At 44.9% G+C, this 18,797-nt stretch overlaps 1 protein-coding gene across 1 annotated transcript in view; it reads right to left on the reverse strand.

Moving 5' to 3' along the window:
• The window catches only part of Frmd4b (FERM domain containing 4B), a 326,911-nt gene that overhangs the window by 215,631 nt on the left and 92,483 nt on the right, over positions 1-18,797 (reverse strand). The window lies entirely within an intron of this gene.

Raw genomic sequence — 18,797 nt, forward strand, 5'->3', positions numbered from 1 at the left:
TGTGCGTCTGCAGAGAAGCTCAGGCATCATCCGCAGGCTGTAGCAAACTGAGGCTAAAATCCGACTTTGGTCTTCATGTCCCTCATTACCTTAAGGGAATGATTTCATCCCATCAAGGCTCTGGCTTGCTCTCTGTGAAATACAGAGGGGATCTCCTCCCTAAGACTGTTCATGAAGAACACATGTGCAGATTCAGAGGGACAGCCCTGGGGATATGATGGGCTGTCAGCCAAGAGCCCAGGTAATCATCAGTCCACTACTTTAGTTGCTTCTGCAGGGACCTGGCTTTGGCTCATCACTTCTGATTAGGGCAGAAGTCACAAAAGGAAGACCGGAGTAGGTTACTCAAGAATTCTGGCTTGATCTTTACCCTGGAGGCAGAAGTTTGAACCTCTTTCTTCACATGGGAGAGGCAATCTACTGGGCTATAGAGAAATTTCCAACAAAAATCCACAAAAATGGAAATTAACTCAAACAGAGAGTTGAGGACACAAGCAAGCCCCACATGTCTGTGTGTACCATGAAAACTTGTGATGAGGAGGGAGCAGGGAGTTTACACTCTGTCATCAGCCTTTGATAAGGTGACATGAGGAAAATAATGAGGTCCCCTCCCAGGTCTCATCAGGTGGTTTAGTTGCTTGTGGCATCCATCGCCCATCTTGACGTGAAAACCCTGGCGTTCCGTTTCTAGTCTCCCCTCTCCTCCACTCCTCACTCTGGAAAGAATCGTGATTAGCACAAACCAGTTAGCACGTGAGTGGACCTGGGACATAAGGCAACCCATCAGAGAGACTGTGAGGCCTGTCGCTTAGAATCCTGGGAGATGGATCTATTTACCTTCTCTTCCCTGTATAGGAACAACTCATTACAGTGTTGGTGCTGTTACAACAGAAGATGATCTGGTCACAGCCATCACCTGCAGGAAATGCAGAGCAAGAGGAACCCAGGGAACGTTGTCAGCCTCTTGATAAAACTTTGTTTGAAGTAGGCAACTCCATTCCATGAGCCAATAACCATCTCTTACTGTTGAAGCCAGTGTAAACCCTGGTTGCCTCTGATTCCAAAACCCCCAGAAGCTCCAGACAGTGCCCTGCAAACTCCACCCTTTCCTCAAAATAATCACATTTCCTGACAACAAATGCTATTTCCCAGGACACAGAATAGACCCTGGCTTGCTGCCCTCAGGTTCTGTAGCAGAAGGGTAAAGGCCCATTTTTGGCAAGCTCCCCACCTTCTCTGAGTACATCTGCTCATGACAGCACTTTGATGGCAACTTACTGTCTACCCAGTTGAACTAAAGTGGAGGCCTAAAAGCAGCTCTGAAAACCAGGCAACCGCCATGTCATTCAGATGTCAGAGAGTGCGTGGGTGAGCTGCTGAGGGCGTGAACGGGAGGCAATCTAGGAGAACACGCGCATGTATGAGTGTGTGTGTGTGTGGCAGTGTGCAGCACGCAAGCCAGTGGGAGTGTGTGTGGCACAGGAGGGTCTGAGAGTGCCTGAGTGTGAAGCGTGTATGTACCCTGTGAGGCAGTAGCCTCTGAGAAAACGCTGCTCCTAGGGTCAGACTACCACACGTATGCCCAAGAGAGAAAGGAAGCAGGTAGGGCCCAGGAATGACCACTGAGAAGCAAAGCAGCACGGTATTTTACCCACAAGACGCACTGTCCTGTTTTTACAGTGCTGAGAATGAAACCCAGGACATCACTCATGCCAGGTAAATATCCTACCACTGAGGTACACCACAGAGGTGTCCTCTTTTAATGAGCAATGCTTGAAAGGTCATGGAAGGAGGGGGCAGGCTGGAGAGGAACTGGTTTGTTGTTGCTGCTACTGTGTGCTCGCTTTAAAATTGTAATGGAAAGCACTGATGTCCAGAATTCTGTAGTCAGCCTTCTAGAAAGGGGGCCAGGGTTCTCAGGAGGCACCTAGGTTAGAATCACAAATCCTGCAGACTCACTACCGATCCGCCCACCAGCGACAACTGGAGATAGCCTGCCTGATTGACAAGGGAACATGGTCATTAGTCCCTCAGGGATGCCATGTGTCATTCATCTCCCAGTGGTGCCACATGGTGGTGACAGCTCAGGACTCTCAGAAGTTCAATTTAAACCCAAAGCCATGGCACAAGCTATCCACATTTCCTGGTTTTCTTTCTGGCAGCTTCTAATTCTTAGGCTTTTTGTGCTACTGTCACTTTTCTGCAATTGTGCTGTGGATTCTCTATTGGCTGCTTTTTTGCTTGGAGAAAGTCTAACTCACGACTGGCTTAACTTTTCACTGCCCGAGACTCTTACAAAGAGGACTCAATTCATGAAAGGCACATACGACCTGAGCCTGGAACAAGGTGCGCCTGAGTAATTAAACCTGTCTAAGCAATACCTTTCATACCTGGGGCAGACAGGAAGAGACAGCATGGCTTCCTAAACTGATTTCTCATCCCACAGGATGTGAGTCACCCCAGGCCTGATCCCTCAGCAAAGTGAATCTCTTTGTCAGGAGCGTGGGGAATCAGAAATCTTCTGTCCTGTGACTTCTCAAAAACTGTGTGATGTACAAGGAAGTCTCTATTTCCAAAATGTAGCCTGTGCACCTTCCTGGGGTGACTTTAAACCGTCCAGGAGTAAAGGGGTGAGAAGTAGACATCATGCTTGATATAAACCAAATCAGAACAAACTCTTGACTCAGGATTTAAAATTTTTCATTTTGTAAATAAGAGTGTATACACACACACACACACACACACACACACACACACAATCAGACGTATATCAGAAATGTTACACACTTGAAGATTTGTCAGACAGGTGGTACTTTTCTCTTGAAGGTGACAGTGACAGTGAACAGTCGCTGGGGTTGACCCTGCCCCAAGTACTATGTTCATCACTTTCCATCCATTAAGTCTCCGATGTGCTTATCAGCCCTGAGAGGTGCTTACTGTTATCCTCTCTGACAAATAGGCAAACAGTGGGAAGGGAGAGGGAAAAGGAGACATAGGGAGGGAGAGAAAAGGAGAGAGAAGAGGAGAAGGGAGAGGAGGAGGAGGACCAGGAGGAGGAAGAAGAAAACAGTATGACTCAGAAAAGGTTTCCCTAGATCCCAGCTGTCTGGCTCACAACCCACGCTAACTGTCTGACTCAGTGCAAACATACATTTAAACAACCCTTTCAAACCAGAACATAGGAAAGAGGAGTTGAAGTTCCCTGATGTCACAAGAAAGGGACACCTGGAATTTGGGGAAGTTGTCACTGACATTCCACCAAGGACACAGTGTCTATTTTCAGGATCCCTGTTCTCTTGATAGCCCCAAAGTTAGTGAGAATAAGCAGAAGCAGAGAGAGTCAAGATAAGGGTGGTGGAATGTGGACAGCCTGGAGTGGACAGTCCCTTGTTTAATGGCCTCCCCTCCTTCTAATGATCAAAGAGAATCTGTTTAGTCAAGTTTCTCTTGAAGCACAAACGACCAGAGTGAGATGAGTGGTGACTTCATGGATTCAGACTTTTCTACATGTTGATTTTATCTCATCATTTAGAAATGAGTCTTGCTTATCATTTAAAGTATATTGTAGGAAAGAGTTAACTTGGTTGAATGCTGTAAGGGGTGGATCCAGTGACAGAACCCTAGAGGGTGCTAGTGACAAGTTCCACAGCCTCTCCAGATCCCCTGATTTCAATGGAAAGGTTCACAGGTTATCAACATCAATGGTAGGTCAATGTTAACATGATGTTCTCTTTGGTCCTGCTGCTACTCCTATCTCTGCAGTAATTTCCATGGCAACTTCTATCCTCCTAATACCTTGCACATTGAGGGGCATATATGATGTACAATAGTCACATATTGAAGGGTGGATTAAAGGCACACAACTATATTAATATAAAAGCTCATGATTAACACTGGTGAGAATAATTATTTATTGAGTACTAATAGGCTGTTTACACATAGGACAGTTTCACCTTCTCTCCCTGTGACCCTATAATGTAGATATTGTCCACCATCTCCAGGTTAAGAAACTGATTCAAGGTAACTTAGGTCAGATTTGACTCAAGGCAATTTGATGTTCCAGTCAGATCTCCCAGCCTCATATCAAATCTCCTGCCAGAAGGCAACTAGGCATGCAAACTTCCTGCCTACTTCTCAAATCCTTTCCCCACTATTCATCCCTCTCCAGAACTATACTGGTAGAGTCAATCACATGTCACTGAAATCCTGCTTTATAACCAGGCCTCCCCAGATGTCTTCAGATTCTAAGACAGAATAAATATGCAAAGGTACTTGAAATAGCCAGGGTTCCCATCGTCCCATATCCTCCTAGTTGCTGGGCGGTTGGGCTTGATTGCCTCACTTATCTCAAGACAATATGATGGATTCACCAAGCATTCAAATGGCGTGTAGCTTTCCCTGAAGCTGCAGAATTAAGACATTAAAACTGTGCCTCATGTGCTGCGAGCTGCATATGAAAGCAACATCATCATCATTAACAACAAATGTGCGAACTCAAAAAAAAAAAAAAAGAAGAAGTGGAGGGGTCTTCCTAGTTGCCCAACAAGTTCTGGTTCCACAAATGCTGCTAAACTCCCACAGGGAATTGGAACCTTCTAAACTTCTCCATTCTGGGCTACATTCAGTGCTTGCAGCTGAAAAGAAATCAGGTTTAGTTTCTTTTCAGGAGAGTGGTGTTGGCCTGGGGAGAGGTATACAAAATGAAATAGTTTTAACTGTGCTTCTCAAGATGCGTGTTTGCACGTCCAAAGCAAGACTAATAAACAGCACAGTTACATGTCATCGCTTCCAGAGGAAGGGGGGGGGGGCTATAAGTAAGATGCCATGCTTTAGATCAAGTGCAAACCACACCATACCTGTTTCAACATGTTAAGTGGGAACAAGGCATGCCTCTCAAGACTGAGGATGCCCTGAAGAACAAGAGTGCCCATCTGAACCATATTTGGGAGGCAGAACACTAAAACCTAAAACCAGGCTCTCTTCCCCACTTTCACACATGGGATCCATGTAGCTGAGAGCCATCAGTTTTATCGGCAGGAGAAGATGCTTTCTTGTAATTAAAAGCTATTTCTTCAGTGAAAGTCCAGTGGGAAAGTCAGTAATAACAGTGTGAGAGGTCCAAAACCTTGGGAATAAAAATTTTTAATTTCCCCAGGAAGCAAACTGTGGTCCTCAGAGGGAGCCATTGACAACGGGTCTTTAGTCAATGACAACCCTGACTTAGGGAGGATAAGTCTGGAGCTGAATCAGCTTCTGGGACCCCTAGCTAAAGGAGGTAAATGAGGACTAAGCTGGTCTCTGAAATTCTTCAAGGTCTCACCAAATATAGAGAAACTAACATAGCAACCAATCAAAATTGTACTAATGTCACTGCTTTGCCCCTACCAATCATGTTAGAGGCTACTAATCCTTCCATAAAATTCCCCTTAGCTTTGCATAAAAGGGGACCTGCGAGCCCCTTAGTTCATCACCATTTTGATAAATTGTTGACCCTTGCATGCTGATAATTTCTGCCAAATAAACACTTTTTCTTTGCATACTATTTGAGTCTGGGGTCTTCAACAATTATTGGGCCCTAACAAGTGTATTTGGCAGGATTGACTCACTAGGGCATGCTCATTGCTCTAGGTAGACAATGCTGCAAGCTGAATCAGTCAGTGGGACCTTTAAAGGGGTGGGGCTTTAATGGCATCATAGGTACTGCCTGAGGGAAACCAGCTTTAGCAGCCTTCTGAAGATGACTGGATAGCCCTTCAGGGACACCCATAGGAGCTCTGACATAGCTTCTATTTGTAATGAGATATACAACAACTAAACCTTCTAAGGCACTGACCACTGCCCTATGGGACAAAAGGAGTATTTAAAGGATTGGAAAGGTGGTCCAGTGGGCCAAGTGCTTGCAGCTCAAGCATGAAGACTCAAGCTTGGATTCCCAGTGTCCACATAAAAGCTGGATATGGCTATCTACACCTATAACTATAGTGCTGGAAGATAAAGACAGATAGATGCTGGGGACTCAAGCAACTCAGCCAAGTCGGCCTAGTAGAAATGAGAGAGGTTTAGAGAGAGACTGTTAAAACAAAACCAAACCAGTAATGTTTCAACCAGGTGTTCCTGGTTTTCCACGTCCATGGTGGGGCTCTGTCTACCTGTTTGGTCCCCATGGTCCCACTTCTTGGTATCTTTCTCCTAGTCCCCTAAATGCAGTGACCAGCAAGCCATGGCCTTTCTGTGTGCTGTTACTTCTGTGGAAGACACCTGGCCTCTCCTCATCCTGGTTGGGTATGATCTAGCCATCAGCTCTCAGATAAAAAGCCACATCTGGGAGAAAATTGTTCATGATTCAGTGATTCAACCTCAGCCAAGTTCTTGTGTTAAATAACTTCCTAGCGTGACTTTTTTCGTCTCCAGACTTAACTCAGTCTGCAGGTCCATACATATTCATAAGTCTATTTGATTTTTGTCTTTTCCCTGGATCCACAGAGATTTTTGAGAGCAGGAAATATTATCTATTTAGTCTCCACCTCTCAGGACATACTGATGGGTAACAATGCTTGTTTGTGGAATCAAAAAATATTCAAAAGCATCTGTTAGACACAGTAAGAGCTAAGCAAAAGCAGTAATATGAGCCAGGGGTGAGGTGACCCAAACCTGTAACCTCTGTGCTCAGGAGAATGGGACAGAAAGACCAAAAGTTTGAGACCAAACTGCTATAGAGTTAGAGCCTGTGTTAAAACAAGCAAGGAAGCAAACGAAGGTACTGATCAGTACATGGGCAGGGGCTGAAGGTCCGTGTTAGAACATTTATGTAGTGGGGAACAAGTGGGTTGATCCCCTGCACCAAAAGTGGATATGTTCAGGGACAACAACAAAAGCAGTGAGAGATAACACTCATCTTACTTCCCTTGAAAGGTGTGTTACATCCATATGAGGAAAACTAGGCCCCTTTGCTGAATACAGGGCTCTGTCTTTCCAGCTAACATGAAACCATGTTGGACCCCCATGCTGGTATCCACTGGCATCATTCATACGGATCTTTGAGCAGGTCACTTCTACATCAGCTCCCACAAGGCTGCAGAACACTCCAGAGACTTGGTTGAGGGACATACTGTATTGTAAGTCAGATGACAGATACCTGGCCAATCACATTGTCTTTGAGCTCAAGCATGTCGGAGGTTACAAGCTGGATCCCAAGGTTCTAGAGCCTTTCTTAGGGGTTCGGCAGCAAATGACCATAGAACAGGAAGCTTGAAACAGCAGAAGGGCAGCTTGCATGGCTCTGAGAATCGGAAGCTCCAAATCACTGCCACTGAGTGACACACACAGTCCACTAGGGCTGGAGGCTCTGGTCCTTGCATCTCTATGCCTCTGGTGGCTGTTGGCCTTCCTTAACTCATGTCCACATCACTCGACTCTTTGTCTCTGTCTTCATATCACCTTGTCTATCTATCTGGATATGCATCTACAGTCACTCTGTCTCCAGATAATTTGGGGTAACCCCCTATTTCTAGAACCACAATTTAATCACCCCTGCCAAGTCTTTGTGATATAGGGCAACATTTACAGATTACAGAAATTCGGATTCCATACCTCTGGGCCATTATTCAACCTACTACACTTGTCTTTTCAAATCCAAAATGTATTCACATACCACAGCTCTCATTTCTGTTTATATAGGACAACTTTACCAACCAGTACGAATCACTCCTGAAGTGGGCTTAGACTATGAGGTCACTGGCCAGGAAGAGGTGATGGCAGAATGCCAACATGGGTCCCAAATGTGCACTCCCCGGGTAACCCATGCCTTTGTGTGCCGCTGGGGCTTTTGATGTGCTTCTAGCTCAGAGAAAATGGCAAGGATGGGCTGCCATGACCCTGATCTGCTTATGTTATATGCCAAAGGCACTGCAGCATCACCCCAGTGAATGTTCCCTCACAGCATCACGACAGATGGGAGAGAAAGGTGGTTTGCTGTTTTTGAAGGCGTGCACAGCCCTCTTGTGGAGCCATCGGTGTGTGTGTGTGAGAGAGAGGTGGCTGAGGGCTTTCAGTTCTATAGCTGAAGAGAGCCATATTCTCCCAGGAGCCAGTGCAAATGAAGGAGGAGTCTGGGCCTCTGGCAAGATCATAGCCTGGGCCTGCACCTGAATTTGAGTCTGGTGAAACCCTGAGCAAAGGGCCCAATTAAATTATGTGAGAGTCCTGACCCATGGCTACCCATGTGTGCTGAGTAAACCATTACATCGATGGTAATTGGTTTTGCAGCGATAGAAAATTGATGTACTTGTTTTGCAAGGGGTTTATTGTTCAGATCTGAGCTAGAGAATAGATAAGGGCACACTACCCAAGTGTAGAGTCAAGTACAACACACACCCAGGCAGCAAGGTATACTGGGAAGAAAATGTCCCCTGTGTAAGTGAGATGGCTCAGAGCCAGGAAATAAGATTAATGTTAACTGCAAAATAGACTGGGAGACAGATTTGAGGGAAATTAAGAAATGGAACAGGGAAATGTTTAGCCAAGCTTTTCAGCTGTGGGGATAAAAGTCCAATTCAAACAGGCCAGGCCACCATGAACCAATCCAACAGCAAACATGGAGAGTTCAGCGGTTTCTGTGTCAGCCTGACGCCTCTCCCGGTCTCTCTCTTACGCCCTTCCTTACTGCTCACTTCCCGGTGAGGTGAGGCAGTCCTTTCTAGTGTCAGTCAAGGGCTCTGCCTGATAGCTGACTTACTAAACAACCCCTAAGGTAAGGGATTCTTTCTAGTCACCCCCACCCGCGGAGTCCCCTGCTGTCTTCACTAGCTCTGACCCTGTCACACCTATCTATCATCATCTATCTCAACCCTGTTCTCAACTCCAGAGGCATTAAGTCATCCAGCATTTTATTTTTTTGAAACAAGGTCTTATGCTAACCTCAAATCTTTACATAGTTGAAGATTAGCCTTGAACTTCTATTTGTCTCCTCCTGAGTGCTTCCATTATAGGTGTGTCCAGTTTATGCTATGCTGGGCACTGAACCCAGGGCTTCCTGTGTGCCAGGCAAGCGCTCTACCAGCAGCCTGTCATTCTGTAACTAAGTGGCACATCTGAGGCTGACAACAGTCCTTGAACATGTGCTTTCTCCCTGAAACCCTGACTGAAATCTCCACTGTATGGTGGGGTGGCAGGGCACCACAGGGTGTCTGAGTGTGTGGGTATGGGACCTGTGGCTCCTGGATATGTGGAGGTGAGGGATGGGTGCCTGTTTGTGTCTTATCCGTGCTCATGTGTCTCAGCCTCTTCTTCCCTGTTGGGGATAAGTTAGAGGTGTGTGTGTGAGAATGAAGTCTCTGTTCTCTTCCTCTCCAGGCTGACTCAGTGAGAGGCACAATGGGAATGAGGACATGGGAGGCAGAGAGTCCTGAACCTGTTTCCTTCACAGACTTCCTCTCTCATTGTCTGCCTCTGGCATTGTCCTAGCTGTCAATGCTGGGGCTTTGGATGGCCCAACACGCTGACCTCCCTCACATCTCTGTTCCCCCACAGTCCCTGGGCTTACTGAGATCCACTTTCTTTTTCCCAGAGTCCTGTGGGCTTTCTTCTAAAGTCCTAGCCAATGAATTGCTGGACAGAAATGAAAGTAGGGCACTTGTTAAATCCCCAGGGAAGGTTTGAAAGGGGCCTTCATAGAGGGGTGTTAAGTTTTATTGGGTGCTACCCCATCTCCATGTGCTAGTCTCGTTAAAGTTCGTTTAGAAAGAGACCTTTTTAACTCCGTACTTTGGAAACCCATATTCCTTGGTTTGAGTTCTACTTTGCCAGTTGCTAGGTCAGTGGCCTGGGGAAAATGTCAGCCGGAGTGTCCTCCGATGCCTCTGCTCCTGCGTTAGTGGCCGTTGGTGAAGTGAGTGTAGTTGTGAGCGTGAAGCCAGATGCCACGCAGAGGAGCCAGCCCTTACCACTTCCGGGTTTGCTGACTTGTGCAGACTTGGCCCTCTTTTACCTGACCATGAACGTGGAGGCAACATCATTTTGTAGTGACTGTGACCTTTGCTAATGGAGTTCAGGTTTGGTTTCAGATGAGGCTGGCCCCTCCATCATGATGATGATGATGATGAAGTGGTATATATAATGTGTATATATATATACACACATATATAATATGCATATATGTATACATATATATGTATACACACACACACACACACACACACACACACACACACACACACACACACGATAGCTAGGTACAGGAGCAGCCAGAAAACACAGCTTACCCTCTCAGAACATGCTATTTCTACATGTTCTAATTTTCTACAAGAATCCAGAATTCTGACCTTACGTAACAGCTCCTTATCTTTAAATGTTGAGAACAAGTCCAGCCTTCAGGCAGTTTTTAATCTTGAATCCACAAGGGTAGCCAGTAGTCACATGTGGATAATTCTATTTAATTAAACACGAACAAACATTAAGCGTTCAGTTCTACCAGCACTTCTCAAGTGTTCTAGTCAATGGTCACCCGTTTCGGGGCTGGCACATTAGGGAAAGCAGATCAGGTCAAGGCAGAGTCATGGAAAATTCTCCTGATTGGCCCTGATCTAAATGATTTGTAGGATAATGGTCAAAAATCAAGACAAAATGAAACAGATGTTACATTTGGGACGTAGCTGCAGGAAATTGATCATTAACCCAAAACACTCACACACTAGATAATGAATATATTCAACTTTGTGGGATCAAAGGTTTCTTATAACTACTCATCTTACTGCACAAAGGCAGCAGCTGACAATACAAAACCATGTAGGCATGACTGTGCTTCAGCAAAATTTTATCAGGAACCAAACTGTGAATTTTGTATGGTCTTCATAGGTCAAAGGACCAGCTACCTAATTCCCTGCCTCCATTTAAAAATGAATGAACCGGTCTCATCTTAACACAATCCTCAAGCAGGCAGCTGTATGCTGGACTGGGCCCACAGGCAGTCCTGTGGCCTGCTCACCTCTAGGTTTGCCCTGGAAACGTTCTGATGGCCACAGTGGGCTGCAGATGGGGGAGTGGTGGAGTCTAGGCACATCAGTTTAATATCCTGGCCATTTTCCCTGTCAGTCCTACACTTAGCCAACACTGATCAGAGTTGGAGGGAAGGACCACCAGAGGCCTTTCTGTGAGGATTTCATCGGCACAGGCAATCCTCATCACTCACAGACTCCAAATGTAGAAATTTGTCCACTATCTCAAATTTACAACTCTAGACTCTAAAATCAAGACTTGAGGCTCTTGTCCAATCGTTCTGTGACTTAACACAGGTCACAGAAAACGTGAGTCTCCTGACCCACATGTTTCCTGCTGAGGTGTGACCGGGAACTCACTACTTCTAGCTTCAGCTTCCATGCTGTTGTGTCTGCCTCATCGCCTCTGGGCACATCCAACCTGTGGCCTAAAGACCCCATAAGATAGTTAGGAATGCAGCCCAATACGTTTGTGAACCACAGCATCGTGTCTTGATGTTAAAGCCTGGGCATTGCCTCTAGTCCTGTGATTTATACACTTTTGCTGGTGATTTTGCTGGTGTTTAAAAGGAGTTCTCGGAGTCCTGTTTGTGCCCCTCACCCCTTAAAACACCTGTATTGAAACCTAACCACCAGTTAGGTCCTGAAGACAGACCCCTCATGAGCGTAAGTAGTGCTGTTATAAAAGCAGCTGCAGGAGCTGCCTTGCCACTCAACACCAGTAGAGGGCGGCACTAAATGACACCATCCATACCCATGGGACCTCGCCAGACACCCAGTCAGCTGGTGCCTTGACCTTGACCGTCCTGCCTCCAGACTGTGGGACATAAGTTTCTGTTGATTACAAGTCTTCTGGGTTATGGTTTTGTTTTAGAACACTTTCTAAATAGAAGGCCATGATGTCCTTGAGAGAAAAGTGGGAGTGTGTGTGGGAGAAGCCATGGCAAAGGGCAGGGAGGTGGGTGGGTTGGTAAAGGTGACTCTGGCCTACGAAGGAAGAACTTGTATTGTATCAAAAGCCCAAGCCCAACCAAATAATATAAACAAACAAAAACTATCTTAAATAATGAGACTTTAATGACATTTAAAGATGACTCACTAGACACATGTTCCCCTTCTGTCTTGTAAATTACACTTTAGGTTTAATGAGAAAGGCTAAAATTACATTAAATGTTGGATTATTTCATGATGTTATGTTTCTGTAATTCCATTGTTCTGATTTCCCACATACAAGGGCTGGAGACTAAAATATGGCATAGAAACTTATACGAAACCTCACTTTGAGCTAATTTACTTGTGAATTCACACACTGTTATCCAAAGAGGGAAGCACCCTGGCCTAACAGCAGCAGGACTGCAATGGAGACGGAGCAGAGGAGCAGTTTGTCTTGCCCCAAATGGTTGACACAGATGGGAGACCATCTGAGTGGCACTAAACATCAATAAAATGTAAATATTCATTGCACGGACCACCCAGAGTTTGATGGGAGACCTTTGCTTAGCTACATAGTATGATTTTTCATTTGCAAACACTGCATAATGTACTGGTGCTATCTTCTGGAAATGTGTCCTGTGGGGTGGTCCAGCAGGGGAAGTTATTTGGAAACGGAAAAGGATGTTGGGAGGTGAGGCAACTGAGAGCCAAGGCCTAGCCAGAGCCAAAAAAAAAAAAAAAAAAAAAAAAAAGAAAGAAAGAAAGAAAGAAAAAGAAAGAAAGAAAGAAAAAAGAAAAGAAAGAAAGAAATCAAGTTCATCTAGCAAAATACTAACAAGTAAGTTGGCGTGTCTTTGGGACACACACTCACACATTCATCTGTTTCTCCACCCCTCCCTTTTATTATTTATTTATTTGTTTATTTATTTATTTACGAATTAGCTCCTCCCGGCCAGGCGCTATCTTTCCGTGATTACGGAGAGCAACCTCCACTTTGCTGCTCTTTATCACAGCCTCGGCTCCCTCCCAAGTATTTTTTAAATATTACACGACTTTACAACATACATCATGTGCCCGACATTCCCCCCCCCTTTTTTTTTTTCATTATCGTAAGCGCTTTAAATGTGAATCCATTTAATCCTCCCTCATTTGGGGTAAACACAGTCACGGCACTGTGCATTTTCTAGTGAAGGATGGCACAGAGAGGTCTGTGAACTTGCTCTGGGTCACACAGCAAGCAGGCGGAACTGGAAGACAGTCTTCCCCTTAACCTCCATTGCGTTAACCTCCGTAGGAGCCTTAGCATAGGAGGGACGGCAACAGTGGCTGCTTCACTGGTAGCAACACCCCACCCATTCATCATCTTCATTCTCCTTCCTTTGTTCTTTCTTCCTTTCCTTCTTGCATTAATGATTAACTCACATTTACCCTTTCAAATGGACAGACTGTACACTTTTGACACGTGTATGTATTCACAGGACTATCACCATAGTCAAAACTGACTAGTCTCAGCTCCTCAGAGACATCTCCATCTTGCTTTGGGGTCCACCCTGTCCCCACCCTAGCTCAGAGACCATGAGATTTTAGCCACACGCCCATGACTCTCAAAGGGCCCTTGAAGAGAACCCAAGAACAGAATATAGATTGGTTAGAGAAAACTACATCTTTCATCATTACTATCTTCAACTTTAGTCCGGCATCCCCTTCAGTCACTAATAGGGGAATCAAACTATACTTTCCCTGGCTGTACCACCGCCCAGGAAGCACAGATCTGTTTATAACACACATCAGGTACCTAAGTGCAAAATATTGCTTATCTTCCTGACAGCTCAGCATTACAGTAGCCACAAGATCCGTCCACAGAGCTCACATTTTTGTCTTAATAAAATAAGCACCACTGGAGACCCTTTTTATGGCACTAAATATCAATCATATGGAAATATTCATTGTAGAAGTCAGCCAGAGTGTTTACATCACAGACATGTTTAACATTTAATAACTTTATCTCAATATAATTTAAATTTAACTAGTGCAGTTTTTTTTTTTTTTAGTTTCCCCGAGAAGGGATACTTAGGCACTGCCACTTTGCTGAAAGGGATTTGCTTTCCAGAGCATTCCCTGAGAGAACTGATGGGTAGGCAAACTGTTGGTAACTTACTCCATTATGACAGGTAATAAAGAAAATGTGTAACCACGGGAAAACACTTTCCCAGCTCAAGGCAGTGTTTCTGCTGAGTGTAAGATGCAGACTTGATAAGGTTCCCTTGCTGCATGTGCACACTGGTGGAGGAACTATATACAGATCTTTATCTTGAAACTGTGCAAGCCGAGCTGTGCTCCTCGGCAGCGAATCGCTATTGGGAGCATCAGTGTTGCTCATCAGCGCCACCTGCTGTGTAGGTGAGAATCTGCACGGACTGCAAACGCCGCTCCTGCAGGCTTCAGCCACTGCCAGGGGGCGGGGCAGCTGAGAGAGAGAAGATTCAAGAAGGGAATGCGACTTTAGAGACCGGTTATCAGTCACAACACCAACTAAGCACAGCAGGCAGAGGCTGAGCATTCATGCTGTCCAGTTATTTGGGATTGTCGGTTGAATGTCTCCAAAAACATCAAACACAAAACATGAGATTGTTTAAGCATCACAGTGGAAAAATCCACACCACAAAGGTGTCTCACATACAAAATTATTTAAAATACTGTATAAAATCACCTTAGGCTTATGTATACTACAAGTAACAAACTTCATGAGAAACATAAAGGAAATCTATGTTTAGATTGAATCTTAGTGCAAAGAGTTCATTATGTGCATACAGCTTTTCAAATAATAACAACAACAATCTAAAATCCAAAACACACTGTCCTCAAGCAGTTCAGATAAGGAACAATCGGCCTGTACTTAACTACCTGGGGTGGATAATGAAGACACTTTTTTCTTGCCCTTCAGTCTGTCAACTCCAGATTAACTTTTTTTTCTTAGTTATGCTAGGGATGGGAAGAGATGATTTCCATAAGATATACAAATGGAAACTGCATGCAAGGAGAAACCCCTTGATTCCACTGCTAATAAAAAATGAACATTGAACAAAGGAGGTGCACCCCCCGTCATAAATCAAATGACCTCGAGAAGACACAAGAACCGACCTATCTGTCAATTACCTTGGAATCCCCCATGTGAATATTCCTAGTTGAAACTGAAGCAGCTTCTTTCAACGTGAAGAGGCGCCTTTAAGATTTGCTGAGGAACACTAAGTTAATTCCCGAAGCCGCTGTCTTGAGGTAAAGCTAGAAGAATGTGTGTCAGATCCTGAACCACAAACTGCAGAGGCTCCATAACACAGATGAGGCTGGTGTTGACTTTATCTTTCAGTCAGGGGCTTGAAAAGTAACAGCTTTTTTATCCCTACCTCCCATCTTCAACATGGCAAATGGCCTTAGGCAGTCTGGGAGACTTAAGACATAGCAGGCATGTTGTCCCTCCTTAATGACACCCACTACTTCTCAGCAATTCACGGAGCCATCTCACCAGTAACGTTCATCTTTCATTGTAATATTTCCACGACGCCTTCTTCCCGATATCCGATGTGCCTGTGTCCCCTTCCCCTGACGCTAGAAATCCCCCCAAGTACTTCTGGCAAGATCTTTAACAAAGGCCAATCTCTTCAGCTGTCAGAAGGATGTGAATGGCGTGGAATTTCGCAGGGAATCTTCTAAAGAATGAACAGCGAGGTTGAACACGGCTGCTCATTATTTTCTCACCATCCTAAGTGATGAGTGACAGTGTCCTGAAGCCAGCTTTGGAAGCATGCTGTGCCCACAGCTCAGAGCACTGGCCATGAGGGGGGAAAGTTCATTCCCCAATGCTCCATTTATGAATTAAATTCTGACCCTGGGGCCTAGCTGTCAGATCTCACAGCTGATGGAACTGGGATTCAAGAGTGTACATGGCTGCTTTTGTCTTCATTTTTTCATCATAGCACCTACAGGCACTATAAATGTCTGTTAATTATACTATCAAATTCCCAACCCCACACAATTTTCACAGTGGAGGCATGGCTACAGAAATGAGCCATAGGACGGGGGTGTTAGGTGTAAGTCACCAGAGACGTTAATACCAACTAAGCCAAGGAGCGGGGCTCACCCCACCTCAGAAGCTGTGCCTAGTGGCTGTGCTATCATGCCTCTCATCCTGTAATACTAAGTATGTGCTCGGCATTCAATAGAAACAAGGTTGTCGGATGCTAACTGGGCTAAAAGTCTACCATCTCAGCTGCTTTTCATACCTGACACAGATTTTGCTGAACACACACACACACACACACACACACGCATACGCACACACACAGTTTTCTTAGCACTTCATTCACAGAATCTACTAGTTCCATGGACTTGCTAATTAAAATGGGATATATGTTATATGACAGTATCAAGCGTCCAGAAGGGACACCACAGGGTGGCTCAGGTTTAGGTCTGGGGCCGATGCTGGATGATGCTGGGATGAAACAACATCTCTGTTTCAGTTAGGTGTGGTACCTGAGCAGGGCATCACAGGGAAGCTATAATAAAAACAGCTGGAGCTGTAGAAACATACATTTTACTGCAGGTCAGAAAAAACAAAACACCATTTTCTTGAGACATGTCTTTGAATTCCAGGTCCTCTAACCTCAGCCTCCCCATGGGTGGGTTTACTTGTCTGCGCTACCATATATGACCGATTCCTCTCTCTCTCTCTCTCTCTCTCTCTCTCTCTCTCTCTCTCTCTCTCTCTCTCTCTCTCTGCATGCTCTCCATACAAAGGTTAGAGAAATTAAATTGAATCACCAGAGAAGGTTCAAAGCGTGGAAGGAACTTACTACCGTCTTCAAGGCGAAGTTTCCAGTCATGTTAACTAATAGCCTCTTGATTAGTAATGTCTGCCTGAGTCAGGAAGGGATCTTGAGACTATTTTGAGTTCTGTGACCAAGGGATGCTGTGGGAGATTGATGATGTCTGTCCTGGCATGGGAAGGGAGGGTGGCCCCCTTACTTTAGGCATATCACTTCTAGCCAGATCTGGGGCAGTGACCAAGCCACTCATGGTTCTCAGAAGTTTCCTCAGAGAAGCCAACCAGGCCTGACGAGAAGCAGAAGCTTAAACCGGCAAAGGCGTTGCGGTTCCCGCAGTGTCTGAGGAATTTCTCCTCAGTGGCCACCTTCGAGGTACACAAGGTGCTTCTGGAGCCTGCGATGACAGAAAGGCCATGTTCTTAGGAGAAATAGGGCTGAGAACCACCGAGGCGGGGGTTGGGGGTGGGTCTGAAAGTGAGGCCGTTTAGAGGGCTCCTAAACCTCCTTCTTGCACTCCTTGACCGTTAGGAATGTATATGTCAGCCTGTGTTCAGGTGTGCAGAGGGCACTTGGTGAAGGTTTTCTCAGGATAGGAAATGGCCAGCGTAGCGCTGGGTGCGGCACGACTGACCCCTAGTGGTGGATCTGGAAAATTCCTACTTAAAAGATCTTCAAAAAGCCTGCTAGAAAGTGTGGCTAACCGAACACAGGATTTCATGGAAGAAGGTTTTAGGGATAAAATAACTAAGAAAAAGTTTATATTATGTTATAATTATGCATTCTATCCTTTTACTTGTAATTCACCTATGTTTTTTAAATTTCTGAAAGTTCTTGCAATAAAGTAATTTAAATTCCCCTTAATACCCCAGTTTGCTTGAACATAGCTATGATTGTTTTTTTCTTAAACTATCTTCCCACTCTGTGAGATGTAGATCTTTGGAGGAAGGAAAGACTGTGCATTCCCGTTTTTTCCTTTCGGTGTGGAGACATCATGGAGAAGTAGATTTCATTTACCAAATCTCCCTGCCAAAGCGTCTGAAAACCTGTGGTTTTTGGTAAGCAGCCTTGCTTTGTTCACCATCATGACTGTAGTTAAGGAAAATGTTAAATTTTAAATTTATGTTAATTAGTAATCAAATTAAATGTTAAAGACTCTTCTTACAGCTAGAAACAAAGTATTTGTATGCCTCAGGTTAGAATATATACTGCAGAAAACCGAATTCCTTCCAGGCCTTCTAGTTCTCCAGATAAAACCTTGAAGGAGGAACACCTGAAGGGCTCACTCAGCCTATGATGCTTTCCCGTTTCTGGAGCCTTCAGAGTGGGGGCTGGTGAGGCACAGCAGCCATGGAGTCACTTCCCTCCTGAAGACCAGCTCTGCCTTTCCTTAGCTGTGTGACTTTGGGCATGTTGCATAGCCTCTCTGTTTTCAGTGTCGTCATCCATGAAATGGAAATGACAACATCTCTTCCCTCTATAAAGGCTTCAATGAGCAAATACCGGTAACTGGAAGTTAGCTAGTAACTTGCTGCTTTTTCTTAACCTTTTCTAACTTGGGAGTCTGAAGAATCACTTCAAAGAAAAATAACAAGGTCTTGGGTTTGAGGAAATAGCACAGCTGGTAAAGTGCTTGTTTTACAGACACACGGATCTGAGTTTGATTCCTCAAACCTGCTCAAAGCTTTGTTTTATGATTAAACATTTCTTTTCTTTTTTTTTTTAAAAAATATTTATTTATTTTATGTATATTGGTACATCGTCCCTCTCTTCAGACACACCAGAAGAGGACATCGAATACCATTAGAGATGGTTGTGAACCACCATGTGATTGCTGGGAATGGAACTCAGGACCTCTGGAAGAGCAGCCAGTGCTCTTAACTGCTGAGCCACCTCTCCAGCCCTAAACATTTCTTTTAGACTTTTAGATTATGTGTGTGTGTTTTGCTTGTATGCATATCTGCACACATACATGCCTGGTGCCCTTGGAAGTCACAAGAGGGCATTGGATCTCCTGCAACCAGAGTTATAGACAGTTCTGAGCTGCCACATC

Source organism: Arvicanthis niloticus, chromosome 9 (assembly GCF_011762505.2).
Source record: "Arvicanthis niloticus isolate mArvNil1 chromosome 9, mArvNil1.pat.X, whole genome shotgun sequence".
Classification (NCBI taxonomy): Eukaryota; Metazoa; Chordata; class Mammalia; order Rodentia; family Muridae; genus Arvicanthis; species Arvicanthis niloticus.